This window comes from Ascaphus truei, chromosome 2 (assembly GCF_040206685.1).
Source record: "Ascaphus truei isolate aAscTru1 chromosome 2, aAscTru1.hap1, whole genome shotgun sequence".
NCBI lineage: Eukaryota > Metazoa > Chordata > Amphibia > Anura > Ascaphidae > Ascaphus > Ascaphus truei.
In genome coordinates this window covers 224,806,425-224,829,775 of record NC_134484.1, presented here as the reverse complement: position 1 = coordinate 224,829,775, position 23,351 = coordinate 224,806,425, and positions in this window count along the sequence as shown.

The window sequence follows — 23,351 nt, the reverse complement described above, 5'->3', positions numbered from 1 at the left end:
AAATCTACACTTATGTTACCTGGTGTGGTGCGTTACCTGATAGGCTCACAGAAGACCTGAACCTCCGCCACTGGGAGCCTGGGGTTACCTGATTCGTCGTACACAGAGCCTCCACCTGTAAGGGTTCCCAACTGAGTGGGATGGTCCTCTTATAGGAACCACAATAATAAAACACGCACACAGTGTATGCTAATAACTGTTTACTATTGTAACTACTAATAATAACTCCGGTACCTGTACCACACAGAATAATGTGTATACACACATACATGGACGTGCACTGGGTGCACACATCAACATAGGTATTCCCCAAAGTACCTTATGTCTGAACCACACCCACGTGTGATGGAGATAGCACTATCCCTGGACGTGTTGGTGCACTCTTTATAGATACCTGCCCGGGCTCCAGCCACGAGTGCCGCTATACACTGAAGTGGATCCGCCTGATCCAACGTGATGACCTCCTATGCGTGGGGTGACTTCCTGCGTGGATAATATCACCGCAGCTCCGCACCGTCTGTACTTTGACGGGGATCCGTCTGCAACCGTCCGCCGTCATGCTTTGCAGGGCCTCCGAGAAGATAGTCTCTATATAACTCTGGGGGGTCTGAGCCCAGACCCAGTAATCAGGCTGCACACTACTGAGTGGCTTCTAACTTAACCAAATAGCTAAAGGGGCAGATCTCCTTACGTAGGGCCTGTCCCTGAAGCAACCACAAACTGGGGAATGGTAACTTATCTGGGACCTCTGGGGGTAACTAGGCCTAGTGCTGGGGCTACTGCTCCCTGCACACACACCCTAACTCCCCCAGCTCCCAGCTCCAACTCCTAACTCTTTTTTAAAAGCTGTCTAAACTGTCATCTCTCACAGCTTCACTGGTTGCCTAGCAACATGTAACTGCAGCCTTAACTGTCTCTATTCAGAACTATTCAGAACTGCCAGCGCAGGCTCCCTTGCACTGAAAAGGCCTTAATTGCAAATGCAGCCGCCCTATTGACTAAGCCGCAGCATGTGACAATCCCCTGAGGGATACGGGGGCTATATATATATATATATATATATATATATATATATATATATATATATACAAATACAACTGTATGCTCATCTGCATGTCTTAGGCAGGTCTGCAACCCCGCCTTTCACCATTATCACCCAGCATACAGCACTTCCACTGCAGCAAGGGATTCTGGGAAATGACATGCAAATGAGCACACAGTGTCACGTTTTGCCTCAAAAATCATTTTTAACATGGTTCCCTATAGGCTTAAGCTTGCTGCATGGTCACAGCTTTGAGCACAGCCAGGCTTAAGGTGCATACCCAGAAAACCACAAACAGACTTTTTTTTTTTTTTTAAATGTTTATTCACATTCACATATTTACAAACAGTAAATAATAAAACTTTTCAATCAATAATAACTTTACAAGCAAAATTAAAAATTATTCTTTCATAATTTTCCAATACAAAAATAATCTCAGTTACTTCACAAGTACCTTCAAAATACATTCTACTTCCAACAAAAAACCACCCCATACTTTACAAAAAAACCCTACATTATATTATTCTATTTACATTCCTTCCATTTCGTTTATATTTCTATTTTTTCCCTACCCCACTAGACACATCAAAAAAACCATCATTATTCCATCAGTTATCATACATTCTTTCCATTTCAAAAACCAACCATTTACATTTCTATTTTTTTTCCCTTCCTCCTCTCCTCTTCTTTCTTCCTCCTCCCCTCAAAAGCCACATTATTTGCATATTTAATTTACCAATCATCATCTTCTCGGTCTTCTATAATACCACCCTTACCGTATAACCATTCCCAAAAAACCTCCTCTTTTTCTCTCTCACTTCTAATCTCCTCTTCTTCCTTCTCACTTTCCCCTTCCTCCTCTATACTGTCCCCCTTTCCTTCATCCTTATCCTCCTCCCCTATACTGTCCCCCTTTCCTTCATCCTTATCTTCCTTCTCACTTTCCCCTTCTTTTCCCTTTCCATCCTCACTGACATAACCTCTGAGCTGACCTTTCTCACTATTCTGCACCTGTACATTAGTCTTAACCGGACTCTGTCTCGTCACTTGTCTAGCACGATTACCCACAATTGATGACATTGTACTTGTCCTTTTTGTGCACCAAATCTCACTCTTCTTTAAACACTTTCTCGCCAAATGTCCAGACTCATAGCAAAAGTCACATTTCTTTTGTACTCTGCATTTTGCAGCCACGTGACCCTCTTTACCACAGTTGTGACACACCATTTCCACCTCCCCACATCTCTCTTCCAAATGTCCATATTGTTGACAGTTCTTACATCTCTTGGGTTGGCCCCAATATTCCAAAAAGCCTTTTTTCCCACCCACCTTGAAAACAGCAGGGGGGTGCATCACTCCCCCTGCACATGCTGACAGCAGGGGGGTGCATCACTCCCCCTGCACATGCTGGGTCCGGTCTTAGACGTACGTGAAATTCCCGCTTGCCATTAAATATCCCATAGCAATTCAAAAGTTCTTCACCATCTCTTACAGTTGCACAATAATGTCTCAAAAACAAGGCTATCTCCTCCTTTTTCACAAAAAATTCATACATGTGCACAATTATGCTTCTTTCCTCCAACAAAAAACTTGGGATAACACTGATCCCCTTCATCCTCTGGTCACTCGCGTTTTTCTTGCATCTCTCATATGCACTCAAGCAGTCCTCCTCCTTGCGGAAGGTCACATCAAAGATTCCCTCTTCCTGGAAGTCCTGCAGACAGTAGACTTGTGCAATCTTCATCTCCACCAGGTCAATCAAGATCTCCTCCACGATATACTGGAGTCTCACCCGGGCTCTCTCCGCCTCAACCATCAGGAATCTGATGGTCTGCTTTCGGTTCTCCATCGCCGCCGTCTTTGTCCTCGTCATCCTGAGCTTCGGTGCGACGCCCTAATAGCAGCAGGGGGGTTAAGCCTATTATGGCGATCCCCCCAGGCAAAGGCGTCGGCCCGTCACTCTCTCTCTCTCCTGCTCACGTGCTTGTCCACTCCTGACCGCCTCCTGCGCTCAAGCTGTCTTGCTCCGTCTGTCCAACCGTCAAGGATCTGGTGCGGCACCCCAAAAGCAGCGAGGGGGTTTAGTCCATCAGGACGATCCCCCAAGGCCAAGGCGCCGGCCCTTCACCATCTCTCGCTCTCCTTGTCCGCTCTTGATCACCTCCCGCTGCCTGAGATGGCGTACCCCCCTAATAGCAGCATGAGTCTTAAGTCCCTTCCGGAACGATGACTCAAGGCCAAGGGGGCACAGTCTCAGCTACACAGCTGTTTCGACCTTGATGGGTCTCATCAGTGTGCGGTTGATTTAAACTGGTTATGCATGAGAGGCTATGGGATAGGCTATACCATAATACTGAGTTAAGTTATGGTGAGTAAAAAAAGTGACAAAAACCCTCCACAGGAAAGCAAATATGCAAATACAACTGTATGCTCATCTGCATGTCTTAGGCAGGTCTGCAACCCCGCCTTTCCCAATTATCACCCAGCATACAGCACTTCCACTGCAGCAAGGGATTCTGGGAAATGACATGCAAATGAGCACATATAATATAATATATATAATTTAAATATTTAAATGGAACTTCCCAAAGATGGGAAAAGAACGGTCTGCCAATACAATGCACTTACCTTTAGTGTATCCTTTGTATTGACACTGTTCTATTCCCATACAGTATTTGTGAATTTGTGTTTTTTTTAATGTAAATAATATTCTTCTGGCATGTTTCATGTGTTAATCGGTATAACTAGGCATATACAGATGTACTGTAGCAACTCTTAACGTCTCCAGTGCCGATGCCACACGCAACCATGGTCGTCACGGTACCAAAGGATTAGCAATGCGGCAGATCCCATTCAGAAGCATAAACCCCTAGCAGCCCGATCGCTGTCTCCAGGGCCAGGGACATGGTACATCTGTTCTTATAAAGATTATGCATCTCATAGATAATGCCTGTTATTAGCTTTGTACAATTAGCAACAATAATTTGATTTGCAGGGACCAAATGACCAACATGTCGTTGGAACAAGTTTCTTTTCAAAGCCCAGTTGGCCTATATAATGCACTGTATCCATTTTCCAAACACTAAAGTAAGCAAGAAATATTTTATTTACATTTATACTACTGTAGAGGCAATCAAAGATTTTAATAAAGAACAGACTACACGAATAACCCTTGCTCAGCCCTAATTTCACTGAGAAGATATAAAAAGAGTTGACTGGTGTTCAATTGAAGGGCAACAAGAAAAGACGAAAAGTACCCTTGAACTGGTGGCACTCAATCAGGGTGCAATACAAAAGAACAGAGAATAATTGATATATACAATTAAAACATAACTTTTAATATAACCAGTTGTCATTAAAATGCCTTTTGCAAAGGCTGAAATAACTATACACCTTATCAAATAATCAGATTTATAACTGATAAAGATTTAAAGTGAATGAAGCGAATGTATAGGCTATTTAATAAATCCAGCACAAAATAATTGCTAATATACTTTATATCCAGAATTGATAGAGGGTATAGATGTCAAAGGCAAAGGTAAAGGGCACATTTGTTAATGACTAGTACAAGGGTATTTTGTCTTCTTTTTGATTTTTACAAAGAAGACTGATTTGAGATTGACTGTAATGGGGCAAATTACATAAAGTAATATATATACAAGATAGTTAATTATCCAGACTTATATCTGTAAGTAGAAACCACGACAATCCTTCAACACAACAACATTTAAACATTCATCAAATTATGCCTATGCCAGAGGCGTAGATGCATGATGGATCGTCACTAAGATAAATACCATGCATAAGATGGAACGGGGGATGAATCATCTATTAATTTTCCATGAGGTTCTGATTAAATACAATGTGCTCAGCACAAGCATACAAATTTTACATTGATTCCTTAGTATATTCATTGGCGTTTCAGGATTGCCCTTCCATCATCATTATTATACTGTATGCAAAGTATCTCTGGAAAAAGTCTTAAATTACACTGTGGTACAAGTGATTCCATTTTTCTTAAGGCAATGTATAAGGGATATACTAAATAGTGCAGATGCTTGTATGATGAGGTTGCATTAGACATGTATTTAATCTGGTAAATGCATATCATATGTGTAATACCAGAAGAAAACCGTTTAAGCTGTGTATACAGTACTTATGGGTGTTTTTTGATTGAAAAATAAATAGTTGTTAATTATAAGTAACAGTAAAGATATTGGAATCCGCCCAAATCCGTTTCCGAGATACTCTCGCATTTTCCAAAATCCATTTTGCAGTGTAAAATCCACAGGCGGATTTGGTCATTTTTAATTCGCATGGATTCATCAAAATTCACCATTGGACACAATTAATTGATGGATTTGTAGAATCCAATCTGTGGATTCAGCAATCCATTATCGGATTCTTAAGAACCGGCGGAGTGTTTTGATAATAAAAAAAAAAAAAATTTAAAACGTAAATCGCCCATTTTAAGGCTGAGTCCCCGCTGGTGCTGAGCTCGCTGAGTGGGTGGCGCTTGGCGTGGTTACTTGCATATATATATATGCAAGTTCCGGCTCATGCGTGGGCACACACGCTCTGCACTTTTGTAAATAAATATTTTAAACTTTCCCACTTGCTCAGATAGCCCGCAATTGCGCCCCCCCTCATCCCCCCCGCGCACGTGCACAAGTTGTAGGACACCCGACTCTCATGCTCTAAGCATGAGCGCGCTCAGCGCCAGCGGGGACTATGATTGATTCACTTAAATCCGCAGACCAAAGGAACCGGCCAATCTGCCGCAAATCCAAATCCACAAAAAATGTGCCCATCTCTAAGAAACACACACAACCGAAACAAGCACAAAACCCAAACCCACTAAATATAAATATATATATCACGGAGCTTGCTGCTTTCATCCGGCTGTGCGTATAAAAGGTTTGTGGTGATCCTACTATAACAAGCAGACATTGTGAGTATATGTGTATGTGGCACACATAATAGGAGCTACATTTAGAAGTTATAAAGATGTGCCATGAACGTGGCACTTTCAGGAATCCCAACTGACATAGTTGTCTGTATCAGGAAAAACACTGCTGTATTTTTTCATTGCAGCCTTTACAGAATTCACTCAAAGATACAAACCCTAAGAGGTTTCTCTGTCTTTAGGCATAACAATAGTCATATTGGTCCCTTTATTTTCTGGACTGAGATTGTGACTTCTATGTATAGTGATTAAACCTATTCTGCTATTAAAATGCTATTGGTCATTTTGTGGTTTAACAATCTACACAATGTAATATCTGTGACCTGTGAATTGGCCGAGAACCATAGTTCATGGACATATTTCCTGCATATGAATGAGCTCAAATGATGTGCCTTGAACGTGGCACTTTCGTAGAACACCAGGCTTATTGCTTATTGCATAGGAGGTAATGGTGAGGGGAGACTAAATAGGGGGCTTGCCCCTATCAGAGGAGGGGAGGGAAGGAGGAGCAGCTCGAGAGAGGACCTGATAGGTCCCAGCTTCCCAGGCACTTCTCCCCTATCAGGGCAAGGGGAGGAGCGGAGGAGCGGCCCGGGGAAGGATCAGATTGGGGAGAAGGTCCTGGGGGGTGGACCTGATGGAGCAGGGGCAGGGAAGAGTGTGATGTGGGCACAGTGTCAGAGGAGGCGGGGTCAGGCGCACGGCGCCAGTAAATGGAAGCCAGGGTCCGCGCGCCCCCTGGAAGTGCGGGAGCAGCCATGGAGGGGAGTGCGAGGAGTGAGGCATAGAGGGCGGCATGGGGATAAGGCAAGGAGGTGCTGAAGTGGGTCTAGCCACAGCGCGGATCCTTACAGTACCCCCCCCTGAGGGTCGGACTCTGGACAAACCATCCAAGGTCTGAGGGTAAATTTTTGGTGGAATCGTTTGAGTAGAGACGGGGTGTGAAGATCCGCATGCGAGACCCAAGAACGATCCTGAGGTCCGTATCCCTTCCAGTGTACCAAAAAAGGGAGCTTGCAACTGGAGATGCAAGAGTCAATGATGGACTGGATTTCGAACTCCTGTTGTCCTGGTACAATGGGGGGAGGAGGCCAAAGAGAAGGATGAGCGAATTGTTTGCCTTGAATAAACAGTTTCAAGCGTGAAACATGGAAGACGGGTGAAATTTTCATAGAGGGAGGCAAGCAAAGTTGATAAGCCACAGAATTAATTTGTCTCAGAATAGAGAAAGGGAGACTGTTTAGGGGTTGGGGCCTTCAGTTTGATATTTTTAGAAGAAAGCCAGACCTTCACTCCAGGTGTGAACTTATGGGCCTCCTGACGAAGCCTATCTGCTTGTCTCTTCTGTCTTAGCACGGACTCCTGTAAAACTGTTTGGATCCTCCTCCATGACCCCTGTAAGGTGGATACCCTATCATCTGCTGCAGAACTCCAGACCTGGGAGAATGCATGGGAAGACGGGTAGGATGAAATCCGTAGTTTACAAAAAACGGTGATTCTTGAGTGGACTAATTCTTGAGTGAGTTAATAGCAAATTCTGCCCAAGGAAGTAACTCAGCCCAATTATCCTGAGAATCGGAAGAAAAAAAACGCAAATACTGTTCGAGGGACCAGTTCATGCGTTCATTCTGCCCATTCGTTTGGGGGTGGTAGCCTGAGGAAAAAAGAAGGGTAATGCCCAACCTCTGGGAAAATGCACGCCAGAATTTAGAAACAAATTGAGTACCACGATCCGAGACAATGGACCACGGGACGCCATGAATACGGAAAATTTCTTTTACAAAAATATCTGCCAAAGTACTGGAATTGGGTAGACCTTGAGGGGAACAAAATGAGCTTGCTTGGAGAACCTGTCAACAATTACAAGAATAGTAGTCATACCATTAGACGGGGGAAGATCCACGATGAAGTCCATAGCAATGTGACACCAAGGACGGTCCGGGACCGGGAGAGGTTGTAGAAGACCGGAAGGCTTTTGATGGACAGATTTATTTTGTGCGCAGACTGAGCAAGAAGAGGTGAAAGCTCTAATGTTCTTTAACATATTGGGCCACCAGAAGGTTCGCCGAATCAGATCGGTAGCCTTCTTAAACCCGGGATGGCCGGCAGATCTGGAGGAGTGACCCCATTCAAGAATTTTGAGATGAAAACGTGGGGCTCCGTAAAGATGACCATCAGGTACTTCTAGCCCTTCGGGGACCTGTGATTGAGACTTCAAAATCGTATCCAGTATGTCAAAGGAGGTGGCAGAGATAAAAAATTGGGGGGACAGAATAATCTCCGGGACTTCTTGAGACTTCTCCTCAGTGATAAACTGACGGGACAACGCATCCGCTTTGATATTCTTTGTCCCAGGAATATAAGAGATGATAAAGTTAAACCTTGAGAAGAACAAAGCCCAACGAGATTGACGGGGCCCAAGACGACGTGCACCTTCAATGTAAGAAAGATTTTTGTGGTCTGTCAGGATCAGAATGGGCTCCTTGGTTCCTTCCAGAAGATGTCTCCACTCTTGTAATGCCATCTTGATGGCCAACAACTCCCTATTGCCCACGTCATCATCTCTTTCTGCTGAAGATTTTTTTTTAGAAAAAAACCCACCGAGGTGTAGTTAATCTTCGGGGGTGATTCTTTGAGAGAGAACCGTATCGGCTCCCACGTCGGAGGTGTCAACTTCCAAGGTAGAGGGGAGGGTGGGGACGGGATGTCGCAAAATGGGAGCCGAGACAAAGGCTCTTTTAAGAGACTCAAAGGCCCTGCTGGCATCCAATGGCCAAGAGGAAGGATCGGCCCCTTTTTTGGTAAGGGCCGTAATGGGTGCTACCAAGGTAGAAAAACAAGCAATAAATTTCCTATAATAATTTGCGAAACCGAGGAAACGCTGAATCGCCTTTAAAGAGTTAGGTTGTGGCCATTCGAGTACAGAATTGAGCTTCTCCGGATCCACGGTGAACCCTTGATCCGAGACAATGTATCCCAGGAAGGTAGTTGAGGATTGGTGAAAGACACACTTCTCCATCTTGGCGTAGAACTTGTTGGCCTGTAAACGAGAAAGCACCATCTTGGTATGGAGAATGTATTCCTCAAGGGTATTGGAAAAAATAAGGATATCATCCAAGTAGATAATCACAAAAGAATTCTATAGATCACGATAAACCTCATTCATAAAGTCTTGGAAGACTGCAGGGGCATTGCACAACCAAAACGGCATCACCAGGTACTCATAGTGACCGCTGCGCATGTTGAACGCGGTCTTCCACTCGTCTCCACTGCGGATGCGAATCAGGTTATATGCCCCCCGTAGATAAAGTTAGAGAAAATCGTTGCGCCTTGCAGCCTATCGAAGAGCTCCAGGATAAGAGGCAAAGGGTAGCGATTTTTGATGGTAATCTTGTTTAGGCCACAGAAATCGAAGGTTTTGAAGGTTTTCTGTGATACACTCGGACATGGCCTCCGTTTCAGGCAGAGATACTGGATATGACCTGGCTTTAGGAAAAGGAGCACCCAGAATTAAGTCAATCGGGCAGTCGAAAGGGCGATGAGGGGGAAGCTCTTCGGATTTGGTCTTACTGAAGAAATCCAGGAACTCCGAATAGACATCCGGTAGAGTGGCGTCTTGCGGGGGACAGGTTTCCAAGACGGCCAATACCGCAGCGGACGGAGAAGACAATTCCACCTGGGAAGACCTCCATTGAACAGGGAAATTTGCAATCCAATCGATGATGGGATTGTGTAGTTGCAGCCATGGTAAGCCCAGGATGATTTGAACCGAAGGAGAATGGATGACATCAAAAGAAATGAGTTCTAAATGTCCATCATTAATAGAAAGTTCAATAGGAAGTGTCTCCAAGGAAATAAAAGCAGGCTGCAGGGGTCGACCATTGATAGCCTCCAATCCGACCAGAAAGGTTTTCTCCCTTGAGAGGAATGTAGTGCTGGATAGCAAAAGCCTGATTTATGAAATTCCCTCCGAACCCAGAATCGAGGAAGGCCAGAGCGGGGGTTTAGATGCTGGCATACTTAAGGAGGACAGGCAGTAAGATGCGTTTGGGAAGACCCTGTGCGGGAAAGGGAAAAGAAGAGATGGTACCCAGTGAGATTCCCTCATACCTCACTGGGCATTGGCGTTTCCCAGCCTCAAGGGACAACGCGGCAGGAAGTGCCCAGGAGATCCACAATAGAAGCGCAGACACTTGTTTCTCCGACATAGTCGCTCCATAGAAGGACGTTGATGGCTGCCCAGTTGCATGGGTTCCGGAGCATCCAATGCTGGTAGAACAAGAGCAGGAGACCTGGAATTAGAAGACATGGAAACAGAAGTATGAGGACGTTGACCTTCAGCCCGCCTCTCCAGAAGTCTTTGATCCACTCTGATGCACAAAACGATTAGGGCCTCCAGTGAGGATGGCCTCTCACGAGCCGCCAGCTCGTCGTTTAAGGATTCCGAAAGTCCCTGTCAGAAAGCCGCGGAAAGTGCCCCATCGTTCCAATCAGTCTAAGCCGCGATAGTCCGGAACTCCAGAGCGTAACGTGCCATTGATCTCCGACCCTGCGAAATGTGGAACAAGGAGGAAGCAGCCATATTACTACGTCCAGGGGTGTCAAAGACTAAACGAAATTCTCTTTTAAAGTTAGAGAAGTTTATTTATTTATTTATAAAATATTTTACCAGGAAGTAATACATTGAGAGTTACCTCTCGTTTTCAAGTATGTCCTGGGCACAGAGTAAAACAAATAGTACATGGTTACAAGTACAGTTACATAAATGAACAGGGTATACATTATATACAAGACATTGCGTGCACAGTTAAAGAAAATATATATTATGAGCGTATGAAACAGTTACAGACCAGGTTAAAATGTGAGACAGCCTTAGATTTGAAAGAACTTAAACTGCTGGTGGATGTGAGAGTCTCTGGTAGGTTGTTCCAGTTTTGGGAAGGAGAAGGAGGAATGTCCGGATACTTTGTTGAGCCTTGGGACCATGAATAGTCTTTTGGAGTCTGATCTCAGGTGATAAGTGCTGCAAGTGGTAGGGGTGAGGAGCTTGTTCAGGTAGCTGGGTAGCTTGCCCATGAAGAATTTAATGGCAAGACAGGAAAGGTGAACTTTGTGCCTAGACTCTAGTGTTGACCAATCTAGTTCTTTGAGCATTTCGCAGTGATATGTGTTGTAGTTGCATTGGAGAACAAAACGACAAATTAAATTGTAGAGGGTGTCAAGTTTGCTAAGGTGGGTTTGAGGAGCCGAGCCATATACTATGTCTCCATAGTCAATAATTGGTATTAGAATCTGCTCTGCGATATGCTTTCTGACCAGGATACATAGGGAGGATTTGTTCCTGTAAAGTACCCCGAGTTTGGCATAGGTCTTGGTTGTCAGGGTATCAATGTGCATCCCGAATGTTGAGTGGGAGTCAAACCATAAGCTCAGGTATTTAAAACTAGTGACAGGTGTTAGGGTGGTGTTAGCGTTGGTTCTAATCAGGAGCTCATTCACTGGAAGCTTTACAAATTTAGTCTTGGTCCCATTGATACAGTCTTAGTGAGTTCAGGTTTCAGCTCCCAGATTGGTGAAGCCCAGGCCAGGGTGTCCCCGGTGAGAAGGGAAAAAACATAAGCTACCTTGGTACGATCCGTGGGGAAGCGAGAGGGTGACAGTTCGAATTGTACTGCTGCGGCCGAGTTTTTTCGAGCATTTGCCCGTTCTCGGCCGCAGCAGTAACCTGGTGCGCGCCAGAGGGTGCCGGGCGCACGCCGAAGACACGGAGGAGCGCCCTCCGATCGGGGCTTTCTCCCTCCCGCTGCCGGGTCTGCCGGGTCCCCCGGAACCCCCTACCGCCGTCCCCCACATCGCGGGACACCAGGGCTCCCTCGGGGAGCCCTGGACGCGCGTGCAGGGGGCGCAGGCACCCGATGACGCGTGACCACGCGTCGATGACGCGTGACCGCGCGTCGATGACGCGCGGCACGCCGAGGGAGTGCGGCTAGCATGCCGGGGCATCCCCAGGCTTGCGGAGCTAGCCGCACTCAAATAAAATGTGCCGCCTCTGTATCTCGCACTGATTTCAAAACCCACGGCATCCAAGCGGGTCCCCCGCGTATTTACTGGGCGTAGGGATACGCAACTCTGAGGAATCTGTTCCTTCACGGGAGACAGTGGGAGGGATAACGGAACTGGAGACATTAAGCTGGGGAATCTGAGAGGTTAAGTTAGCAACCTGTTGGTTAAAAGCGGTAACCTGGTTGTCCAAAAAGGTAAAGTGTTTGGAGATAGTGGTTAGGGTATCTTCCACCTCATGGGGGTCTGGATCTGATGGGCTGTGCATAATCTAACTCTCAGCCTGCCCACAAGCCAGACGAGACCCAGAGACTGAGGTGGAAAGGAGTAATACCACACACCTAGCAGTAAACGGTGGCATTACCGGAGTGTGGAAGTAGCGTAGGTGGTCCTGGTAACAAAAATAGAATGGGTACCGTACTTGCCAACTCCAGCGTAGAAAGGTAAAGCCAATGGTCGTGGGATGGAGAGACCAGCGTAGTAGAATGTCCGTAAGCCTGGGTCGTGGAGTGGAGAGAGCAGCATAGTAGAGTGTCCGTAAGCTGTGTCCAAGGGATAAAAAAGTCTGCAGGGTAGTAATGTCCAAAGCCAAATCCAAGGGTTCTAAAGAGCAGCGTAGTAGAAGTCCAAAGCCAAAGGTCAAGATCTAGGGAGGTCAACAGTATATCCAGGGACAGGAATAGGAACTGAAAGATAAAAGGGGCCAGGCAACAGCAGACAGCACCGAGGTACAGAAGCTATGCAGAGCAAGGAGGTAATGGTAAGGGGAGACTAAATAGGGGGCTAGGGTTCCTATCAGAGGAAGGGGAGGAACGGATTGACGGCCCGAGGGAGGACCTGATAAGTCCCAGCTTCCAAGGCACTTCTCCCCTATCAGGGCAAGGGGAGGAGCGGAGGAGCGGCCCAGGGAAGGATCAGATTGGGGAGAAGGGCCTGGGAGCGGACCTGATGGAGCAGGGCAGGGAAGCGTGTGATGTGGGCGCAGCGTCAAAGGAGGCGGGGTCAGGCGCATGTGCCAGTAAATGGAAGCCTGGGTCTGCGCGCGCCCCGGAAGTGCAGGAGCAGCCGTGGAGGGGACCGTGAGGAGTGAGGCACGTTGCCGGGGAGCCTGGGCGGCACGGCATAAGGTAAGGAGGCGCTGGAAATGGGTCTACCCGCAGCACGGATCCTTACACCATGACAGCGGGTTCATGCTTCCTGATGGACACCCCCACAGCGTTAACCTGTCCGGGCTGAGATTGTCGCTTGACCATGTGTGGCCATGGTAATGCGAACAGTAAGCTTTGCTATATGTGTGTAAGACATACACAAGCGTATCCCACTTTGGAGTGTGAGAAAGGGCCTCACACATGATTGATATTTGTGCCAGATTCTTCTCTTCTGGATGTGGGGATCCAGCGTTTGCATGGGGGCAGGGTTATGGCACAAAGGGGTGAGTTTAGGTCCCTGTTTCCCACCCATGAGATATTCCTTATGCTGCGTTAGACTGTGAGCGAGAGCCCTAATGCTTGAAAGGTGTGCAAATTGCCCAAGTTTTGACAAAGCGGAGAATCTTGTAGATCTAGGTGTGCTAATTTTTAGCACAGCTTAAGCAGACATTAGGCACATGAAAATTGGTGCACCTTAATTCCTTTATCAATTTGGGATACAGGAGCTAGCAAGAAAGCACCTCCTATGAAGGCTCCATAAAATGTAATGTACTATATGCAAAGATTATTTTATCAAGAAAACACTTACAGTTCTTTATTCATTTACAATAACTTCTCTATAACTTGCTGATCATAAATCAAATCAGTCATTGGTCTTCAAGCTGCTGTAATAGCTGAATGTTCTGAGCTTCAACTAATGAGAGTCATGCACTACTGTATTTCTTGCCTCACTCACACACAGGCAGGAATACTGTAGTTACAGTACAATAGGTGCTGTTTGATTTATTAAGTACAAGACATAAAAAACAGGTACATTTGAGGGCTTTAAAAGTATGTGTCTGGGCCATAAAGATGGAAACATGTCAAGTTTAAAATGTTTGTTATATACAATTCTATTTCTTCATTCATTCAACCATTCATGTTATTAATATTCTTTTATTCAATGTGGGGCTCTGTAACATGTCACTTTGACAAATGTGTACTATTGAGTTTCCTTGGCACATTGGGTATGTTTATACTTCCCAAATCATTGCACATAACTGATATCACATTGAGTTACTGTCTGGTGAAACAGACAGGGCATAGGCAATGCGCAGTGTCTGATTACATCGATATTATAATAAACAGACGCTGAGCTTTGCATTACACTTTCACTGAGTAAGGACTAAGTACTGTGTGTGAAAAAATCAGTATTAATGAGGCATCTCATATTGATGATCTGGTGTTGTAATGTTAAATTCCATCCTTTTCATAAAGTAACTAATCTCGTGGAAGTACTGCACGACCTAAAAAGCCCACGTGCACCAAATATAACAATATATTTCTTCACTTTACCTTTACCATAATTACATATTTCTTTGGAAATCATTCCTTAGTTATGCCTTTCACAATCAATCGATTTAAAATACAGTTTTGTAGGCACATTCGTTTTTTTAGGTGTATGGTAGAAACCTGCTCATAGAAACCTTGGAATTATTATAGTTTTCTGCACACATTTCAAACAAAATAAAAAGTTTTGTAGGTTTCCTAATGTTTTCTATACTGTGATTGGAATATAGATGTGGGCATCAATAAGAAAATCTATTACAGTAGATACACCATATATCACGGACCAGTCATTAAAAATGATTACTAATTTGGTATGTTGTTGATGCTTTCAAGTTGCAACTTGAGAGTATGTACCTTTCTAAATGAGGCTAGAGTTTCAAAGTAGTGTAGCCGTGCCTGGTTTGGCTACCAGTCTGCCCTCCCTGTCATGCAAGAACTGGTCACAGTGCAGGAAGGGACAGGGCCAATCATGGGGTTTCCCCACAGAGGTAGCTCCCTTGAGTGGCAGGGAGGAAGGTGTGACAAAGTCTGTGTTTTACCCAATCCTTGGTTCAGACCTTGTACCGTCTTCCCATTGTGCTTAATGGGCTGCAACCCCAAATTTAAGCAGTTGTCTCTACCATTGAGACAGGTATCACACAGGATTGCTTGTGCATTGGCATCCCCTGATCCTCTTCCCCTTGGGGGAGTGAGTGATTACTGTTCCCCTGTCCCTTCTACAGGGCAGGGAAGAGTAAGTGAAACAAACAAAAAGTGCAACAACTAATATGGTAAAAGTGACAAGATCAAATGCTGCCTAACCACCTGAGGTTTCCCAAAACCGCATTGCCTACTAAATTAAACATACACGTGTTTACGGCGCAAAATGATAAATAGTGCAATAAGATGTGAAAATAACCCAGTGAGTATGAAATAAACACTGATTTCTATCTACTGCTGCTCCATGGAAACGAATCCTCTGGGATGTGTGCTCCTCGTAAACCTCATATTCTGTAGAGAAGGAAATACATTGCCAAAGATAGCGCATTCAAATTTACTTGGCATGAAAAAAACAACACATAGGGGAAATGGAACACTTACACTTTCCCCTCAGTTAAATCACAGAGAGTGACTCTAGGTGCACTCAGCTCTACTCCACACTTAGCTCCTTGGTGTATATGTGCAGACAGGCACGTTTTTTTCCTGATCGCGTCTCTCACTCTAATCGGGTGATACTCTGCCTCCTTTGCACGTCCACCCAATCAGAGTCCTCACGGAGCGGGTATTGACTGTGACCTCAGTAGCTAAAAACCTGAGCTACTGAGGCCACCATACCGACTCAGTGAGGATTCTGATTGGCGGTGGATTTGCGAAGTAGGCAGAGCATCACCCAATTTGAGTGAGAGAATGGATCGGGAGAATACCATGCCTGTCTGCACGTATACACCAAGGAGCTGAGTCTGGAGTAGGGCTGAGTGCCCCCAGAGTCACTCTCTGTGATTTAACTGAGGGAAAAGTGTGAGTGTTCCATTTTCCTTATCTGTTTTTATTTCATGTCAAGTAAATGTTAATGCACTATCTTTGGCAATGTATTTCCTTCTCTATATGAGCTTTGCGAGGAGCACACATCACAGATGATTCGTTTCCATGGAGCAGCAGTAGATGAGATATCAGGGAAGAGTAAGGACTGCTTTAGGTGCCCTTGGGCCGGAGTGGAAGTTCAGGGACCATCCAGATGTTGGAGACTGCAATGAACTGTATTGGGGAGCAGTCTGTGATACTGTGCATGCAGAGGATCAATATATCAGTTACAGTTATCTATACCTCCAGCCCAGTGTGTAATCTTTCTGGGGGAGAGTACGGTTCTTCTGTGGGGGACTGCCTCCATACATCTGGAGCCTGCAGTACATGGAGTCACTGTGTACCCAGAGATAAACAACGGTAATGTACCCCAGAAGCCTGTCCAGACGTCCCCACTACCATCGGCAGAACACTCAGGATCCTGTGAGCCAACGGGTAGCATGCACCATACACCTGGTAACAGTAGAATCTCCAAGTGGGTGGGGGAAACACTGTTACATTAGTACTTTTAATCCCACTGCACTGTATTGTCATTATTTGATCTGCATTTAAACACTGTTAAAGTAGTAACCTGAGCAGTGTAAGTAAAGGTTTAATGGTACAATCCTTGATAGCTCACCTAAAAACAACATTACAGATGTAGTAGCCGTTATTCGAACATATCACGCGTTGTAAACCTCAGAATACCCATGTCATGGCACGTCATTACCGCTTGTTGACTCATTTTTATCGAGTACCGAAAATGGCATTTTAGTGTTCTGGTTTTTAAACACCTGTAAATTGACACAGTACTGTACTGTACACATTACAATCCATTCATTTCTGCCACGGAAACGCGAAGAATTGCACCCAATGAAATCGGGATCCATGAAATTCAAACAAAGCAATCGCCTGATTGGCCGCGTGGAGAACAGCAGCGCACATGAAAATGACTGTGTGATATGTTCGAATAACGGCCCCTACATCTGTATGTACATACTAAATGCCATTGGCTTTCTTAACCAACTATAAATGTGTCTGCTTTTGTTTCTCTGGCAATTAAACATGATTTATTTTCTTTTTCTGGTCTGTGAATCGGGTAATATTTGTCATCCTCTTCCTTTGTTTGTATCTTACCCTATTCTTATCAGATAGCCAATAAAGATATGGGGACAGGAAGGGAGAGGAGTTTTACTTGTGCAAGCTCTTGCTGAATAACACAATGACATCACACAAAAGAGAGTAGCAAAAGAAAATCAAATGCTTCCCATATCTCTGCTCACCATGTTTACATACTAACTTTGAAAAAAATATTTGAAAAAACTTTTAGGTGTCACGTTTTTATTAAAAAACAAAAATTGGAGGTCACGTGACGACGGGGAGGTGAATGGCTGCTTAGTACCTGAGCTCCATTCCCACCGGCACTAGTTATATCAATAACTACAGCAAAATCGCGACAACAGCAACACAACCAGCAGTAAAGAATCTCTAAACATACCAGGATGGCTTCTAACAAAACAGTTCGAAGAAAAACCCAGACAGTCTCTACTTATTTCAAAAAAGGAGAGACAGCACAGGGAGACAGGCCTGAATCCCCTGCACAACCCACCATGACAGACCATGAGGGAGAAAATGCAAGTGCTGCATCGGACGACATGGATGTAATGAGGCGCAAGGATATGAAAGCTTTCTGCGCTGAAATGAAGCAATTTTTTACAACAGAACTTTGGGCTCTCAGGAAAGATATGGATGCCATAGGTGAGCGAACAAACTCCCTAGAGGTTAAGTCTGATGAGACCGTTACTGCACTGGCACAAACTCAGAAACAAGTAACTAAGCTGAGGGACCAGGTCAGATTCCTAGAGGAAAAGATTGAGGACTCTGAAAACAGGGACAGAAGAAGTAATATCCGTCTAAGGGGGGTCCCTGAGACTGTCACCGACCAAGAGGATTTTGCCACCAAGTGGCTAGAACAACTCTTCCCTGACAAGACGGACCGTGAGCTCCTGTTAGACAGATGTCATCGCGCCCTGAGAGGAAGACCTCAGGCAGGGGACCCCCCAAGAGACATTGTTATCAGGTTCCACCATTACCGCACAAAAGAAGAGGTATGCAAGATATCACGGGACACTAAACATATGGAGTTTGATAAAGTGAGATTCCAGGTGTTCCAAGACCTGTCCCCTGCCACGCTGGCCAAAAGAAAATCCCTAGCCCCCATTACAAGAATTCTGAGGGACCAGCAGATTAGATACCGGTGGCTATTCCCATGTGCAGTAATGGTGCTGCGGAATGGGGTAGCACATACCTTGAGACGCCTGGAAGACGGCGAGGGATTCCTCGGCAAGCTGGGCGCAGGGGGAGCGGCGGAGGTCTTGCGGGCGTCCCCACGAGCAGAAGCAGGAGACGCAGACGTACCCTTACCCACATGGAGCAAAGCGGGGGCTCCGCGGTTGGCAGCAGGAGCAACGGGATCAGCAGCGGCCCATAACTGAGTTCTCACCCCATGAAATTTGGAAGTGCTCAAGCAAAGAAATAATCATATAAAAGGGATCCCTTTTGGTGTTCAGAACCTTCATCATGTCATTTTGCCTTTTCGTTTTACCTTCCAGCTGGGGTGTTTCAGCTGCAGTGTCTTGCTTCACCCGGAGGGAGGCATCGTAAGCGCGTCCTCCGGTGACCCAGCTACCCCCCCCCCCCCGCTCCTGCGACTACCCCCCCCGCTCCTGCGGCTACCCCCCCACCCCACTACTGCGGCTACCCCCCCCCCCCTCACCCCACTACTGCAGCTACCCCCCCCATCACCCCACTACTGCAGCTACCCCCCCCCTCACCCCACTACTGCAGCTACCCCCCCCTCACCCCACTACTGCAGCTACCCCCCCCCTCACCCCACTACTGCAGCTACCCCCCCTCACCCCACTACTGCAGCTACCCCCCCCTCACCCCACTACTGCAGCTACCCCCCCCCTCACCCCACTACTGCAGCTACCCCCCCCTCACCCCACTACTGCAGCTACCCCCCCCTCACCCCACTACTGCAGCTACCCCCCCCTCACCCCACTACTGCAGCTACCCCCCCCTCACCCCACTACTGCAGCTACCCCCCCCTCACCCCACTACTGCAGCTACCCCCCCCTCACCCCACTACTGCAGCTACCCCCCCCCCTCACCCCACTACTGCAGCTACCCCCCCCCTCACCCCACTACTGCAGCTACCCCCCCCCCTCACCCCACTACTGCAGCTACCCCCCCCCACTCCACTACTGCAGCTACCCCCCCCCCTCACCCCACTACTGCAGCTACCCCCCCCTCACCCCACTACTGCAGCTACCCCCCCCACTCCACTACTGCAGCTACCCCCCCCCCCTCACCCCACTACTGCAGCTACCCCCCCCTCACCCCACTACTGCAGCTACCCCCCCCTACTGCGGGTGCCCCCCCGCACTTGCGGGTGCCCCCCCGCACTTGCGGATGCCCCCCCGCACTTGCGGATGCCCCCCCGCACTTGCGGATGCCCCCCCGCACTTGCGGATGCCCCCCCGCACTTGCGGATGCCCCCCCGCACTTGCGGATGCCCTTCCGCACTTGCGGATGCCCTTCCAGACCTGCGGCTGCTCTCCCGGACCTGCGGCTGCCCTCCTGGTCGCGAGCGGGTCCGTCGCTGACTTTTGGAGGGCAGCCATATTGCCTCTATCCCTCCCTGTGCTCCGCGGGAGCGGCTCCGGTTTTCGCGGGCTTTGCCGCTGACGTCACTGCCAGGCGACGAGCCAGGGGCCGCTCTCTCGCGAGAGGACGGCGCGGCCCCACGTGACTGCGCACATTGCAGGGAGACTCTGCCCGAGATGCAGAGGGGGACGGTCCGCGATAGCGCAGGGGCCGGGGACACGGGGGGAATGCAGAGAGGTGGGGGCTGAGATCGGGGGATGAAAGGGGAGGGGGAGGAGGATGAAAGGGGAGGGGGAGGAGGATGAAAGGGGAGGGGGAGGAGGATGAAAGGGGAGGGGGAGGAGGATGAAAGGGGAGGGGGAGGAGGATGAAAGGGGAGGGGGAGGAGGATGAAAGGGGAGGGGGAGGAGGATGAAAGGGGAGGGGGAGGAGGATGAAAGGGGAGGGGGAGGAGGATGAAAGGGGAGGGGGATGAAAGGGGAGGGGGAGGAGGATGAAAGGGGAGGGGGAGGATGAGGATGAAAGGGGGGGTCGAGGATGAAAGGGGGGAGATGAAGGGGGGGGTGGACGAGGATGAAAGGGGAGGAGGATGAAAGGGGAGGAGGATGAAAGGGGAGGAGGGGGAGGATGAAAGGGGAGGGGGAGGATGAAAGGGGAGGGGGAGGATGAAAGGGGAGGGGGAGGATGAAAGGGGAGGGGGAGGATGAAAGGGGAGGGGGAGGAGGAGGATGAAAGGGGGGGACGAGGATGAAAGGGGGGAGATGAAGGGGGGGGAGGACGAGGATGAAAGGGGGGGAGGATGAGGATGAAAGGGGGGGAGGATGAAGATGAAAGGTGGGGATGAGGATGAAAGGGGTGGGGATGAGGATGAAAGGGGGGGGGATGAAGATGAAAGGGGGGGGTGGGGATGGGGGGGTGGGGATGGGGGGTGGGGATGGGGGGGTGGGGATGGGGGGGGGGATGAGGGGGGGGGGAGGATGAGGATGAAAGGAGGGGGGAGGAATAAGATGAAAATGGGGGAGGATGGGGGGGGGGGATAACGAAAGAGGGTAAAGAAAGATTCAATTCACTTGTCACCATCTGACGCGGAGCCCTTCCCAATAAAGTTTCAATGAGGCTCTGTATGTTATGTTATATGTATGTTAGATGGTATAGAATATCTGTTGCTTCTGTTGTATATGTTGTAGGTTATATATGTTATTTATGGTTCATATGTTATATAGGGTTAATGGGGTTAAATATGTTAAATATTCATTAAATCATTAAATAATTGGGTTCATTCAAATGCTGGGTATATGCATGTATATATATGGATATGCACTCACTATAACTTAGGTACTGCTGTAAGTCGTTATAAAGTTAAAAATCACGCTACAGTTTAAGGTTAAGTTAGTTATCAGTTTTGCGCCGGTGGGATTCACCCACGATGTCGTACATGTGTTCCTCATATAGGTCCCTGACGAATCAGGACCTCAAACAAGTCCCAGGGGGGTCGGTCCCGGGAAGGGAAAGCCGGCCATTTTGGAAGGTCAGGCATACCGACCTGCCCATTGGGCGTCAGACTCCCACTCGGGGGACCCCGAGGGGAGCTCTGGTTTTTCTTTAATTTTTTTTCATTATTACAAAGCGATTTAACTTATGTTTCCAATTTTGCTTTACCCCTTATGTGTTTTCCCTTGTACTGTCTCCTCCCTCCCTACCCCTCCCAATCCTTTCCCCACCCGGCCGGGGAGGATGCCGACCTAGACGGAACACAAGAACTTTGCCGGATGGTAACACCAAAAACGTCCGCCAGTTGAACAAGGGACAAAGTGGACAGGGTGAGTCATCAAACGTTAGTTTGTTACACTTCTCACACATTAAGTGATGGCGTTAACCCTTATATCACATAACGTTAAGGGCTTTAATAGCCCAACCAAGAGAAAAATAGCTTTCACTGACTATAAACGAAAACACGCAGATGTCCTAATGTTACAGGAGACTCATTTTAGCAAGACCAACGCGCCTAAATTCCTAGACAAAGACTATGCCCAGTTCTACCTTTCCTCCGCACCGGTTAAAAAACGTGGAGTGGCCATCTTGTTCCATAATAAAATCCCATTTGTAGCCCAAACTATTAAAAGAGACACAGAGGGACGCTTTGTTATACTAGTGGGCACGATACGGGAGCAATGCATCACAATAGCCACAATCTATGCCCCCTGCGAGCAGGACGCAGTCTTCTTTGAAGACTTTTTTCGGACTCTACGCACCGTCGCAAGGGGCGGCGTAATACTCGCAGGGGATATCAACATGGTCATGCAACCAAATCTAGACAGATCAGGGAATACGGGCACAGTACATAAAAAAGTGGGGACCTCTTTACGCAAGGGCCTCAAAGACAACCAACTGACTGACATATGGAGAGAACTACACCCGACTGATAGGGACTATACGTTCTATTCCCACCCACACGGCTCCTACAGCAGAATTGATTATTTTTTCGTCTCTTGCCAACTGGTTCCTATGGTCTCCCGAGCTGGGATCCATGATATTTCATGGTCTGACCATGCACCGATAGAGCTAAGGTGCGAGCACATCCGTACAGGCAGACCAGGAGCGAACTGGAAGCTCAACGAATCAATCCTAAAAATTCCTGAGATTTATGAGACAATAAAGGAAGAAATAGTTCAATTCTTCCACACAAACACAGGCTCTGTAGATTCCCAGTTTGTATTATGGGAGGCTCACAAAGCGACGCTGAGGGGCATACTAATTAGCACCACAGCTAGGAGAAAACGGGAAAGGGACTCAAAAATTATGAAGCTTCAATCGAGATTACATTCCCTTACATCACTCCATAAGAGTAACCCTGACCCGCAAACCCTACAAGAATTGAAAGATACCAAAATTGAACTAAACATGTTGTTGACCTCCAGGGCAGATAACGCGCTGAGTTGGTCTAAGAGGAAATTTTACGAAAAAGCGAACAGGCCGGATACTATGCTGGCTCGAGCGTTAAGAGACAGACAAGTGAAGTTTAATATCCAAGCTATACGCTTAAAATCAGGTACCCCCACGGCCAACCCTAAGAAAATAGTAGAAGAATTTGGTTCGTTCTATGAAACACTATATAATGGAGAGAAAGTGGCACATAACGCTAAAACGAGCGAGAAGCTGAGAGATTTCTTAGCCAGCACAAAACTAGGGAGATTGACAGAGGCAGAGAGAGAGGCCATGGGCGCTGATTTCACTATAGAGGAGGTGTCACAAGCCATTAAGGAACTCAAACCCTCAAAAGCCCCAGGGCCAGATGGCTTCTCGGGGCTATACTATAAGAAATTTGCCAAAGTACTAGCCCCTAGGTTGCTCCACGTGTTCAATGCAATATTAGCAGGAGCCCCCATCCCCAGAGAGATGTTACAGGCGTCTATATCATTAATCCATAAACCAGGTAAAGATCCGCTGGACTGCAAAAGTTATAGGCCCATATCCCTAATCAATACTGATATTAAAATATACGCTAAACTATTGGCCAATAGATTATGTCTAATCCTACCCAGACTTATACACCCAGATCAGGTCGGATTCATTAAAGGCAGACAGGCAGCGGACAATA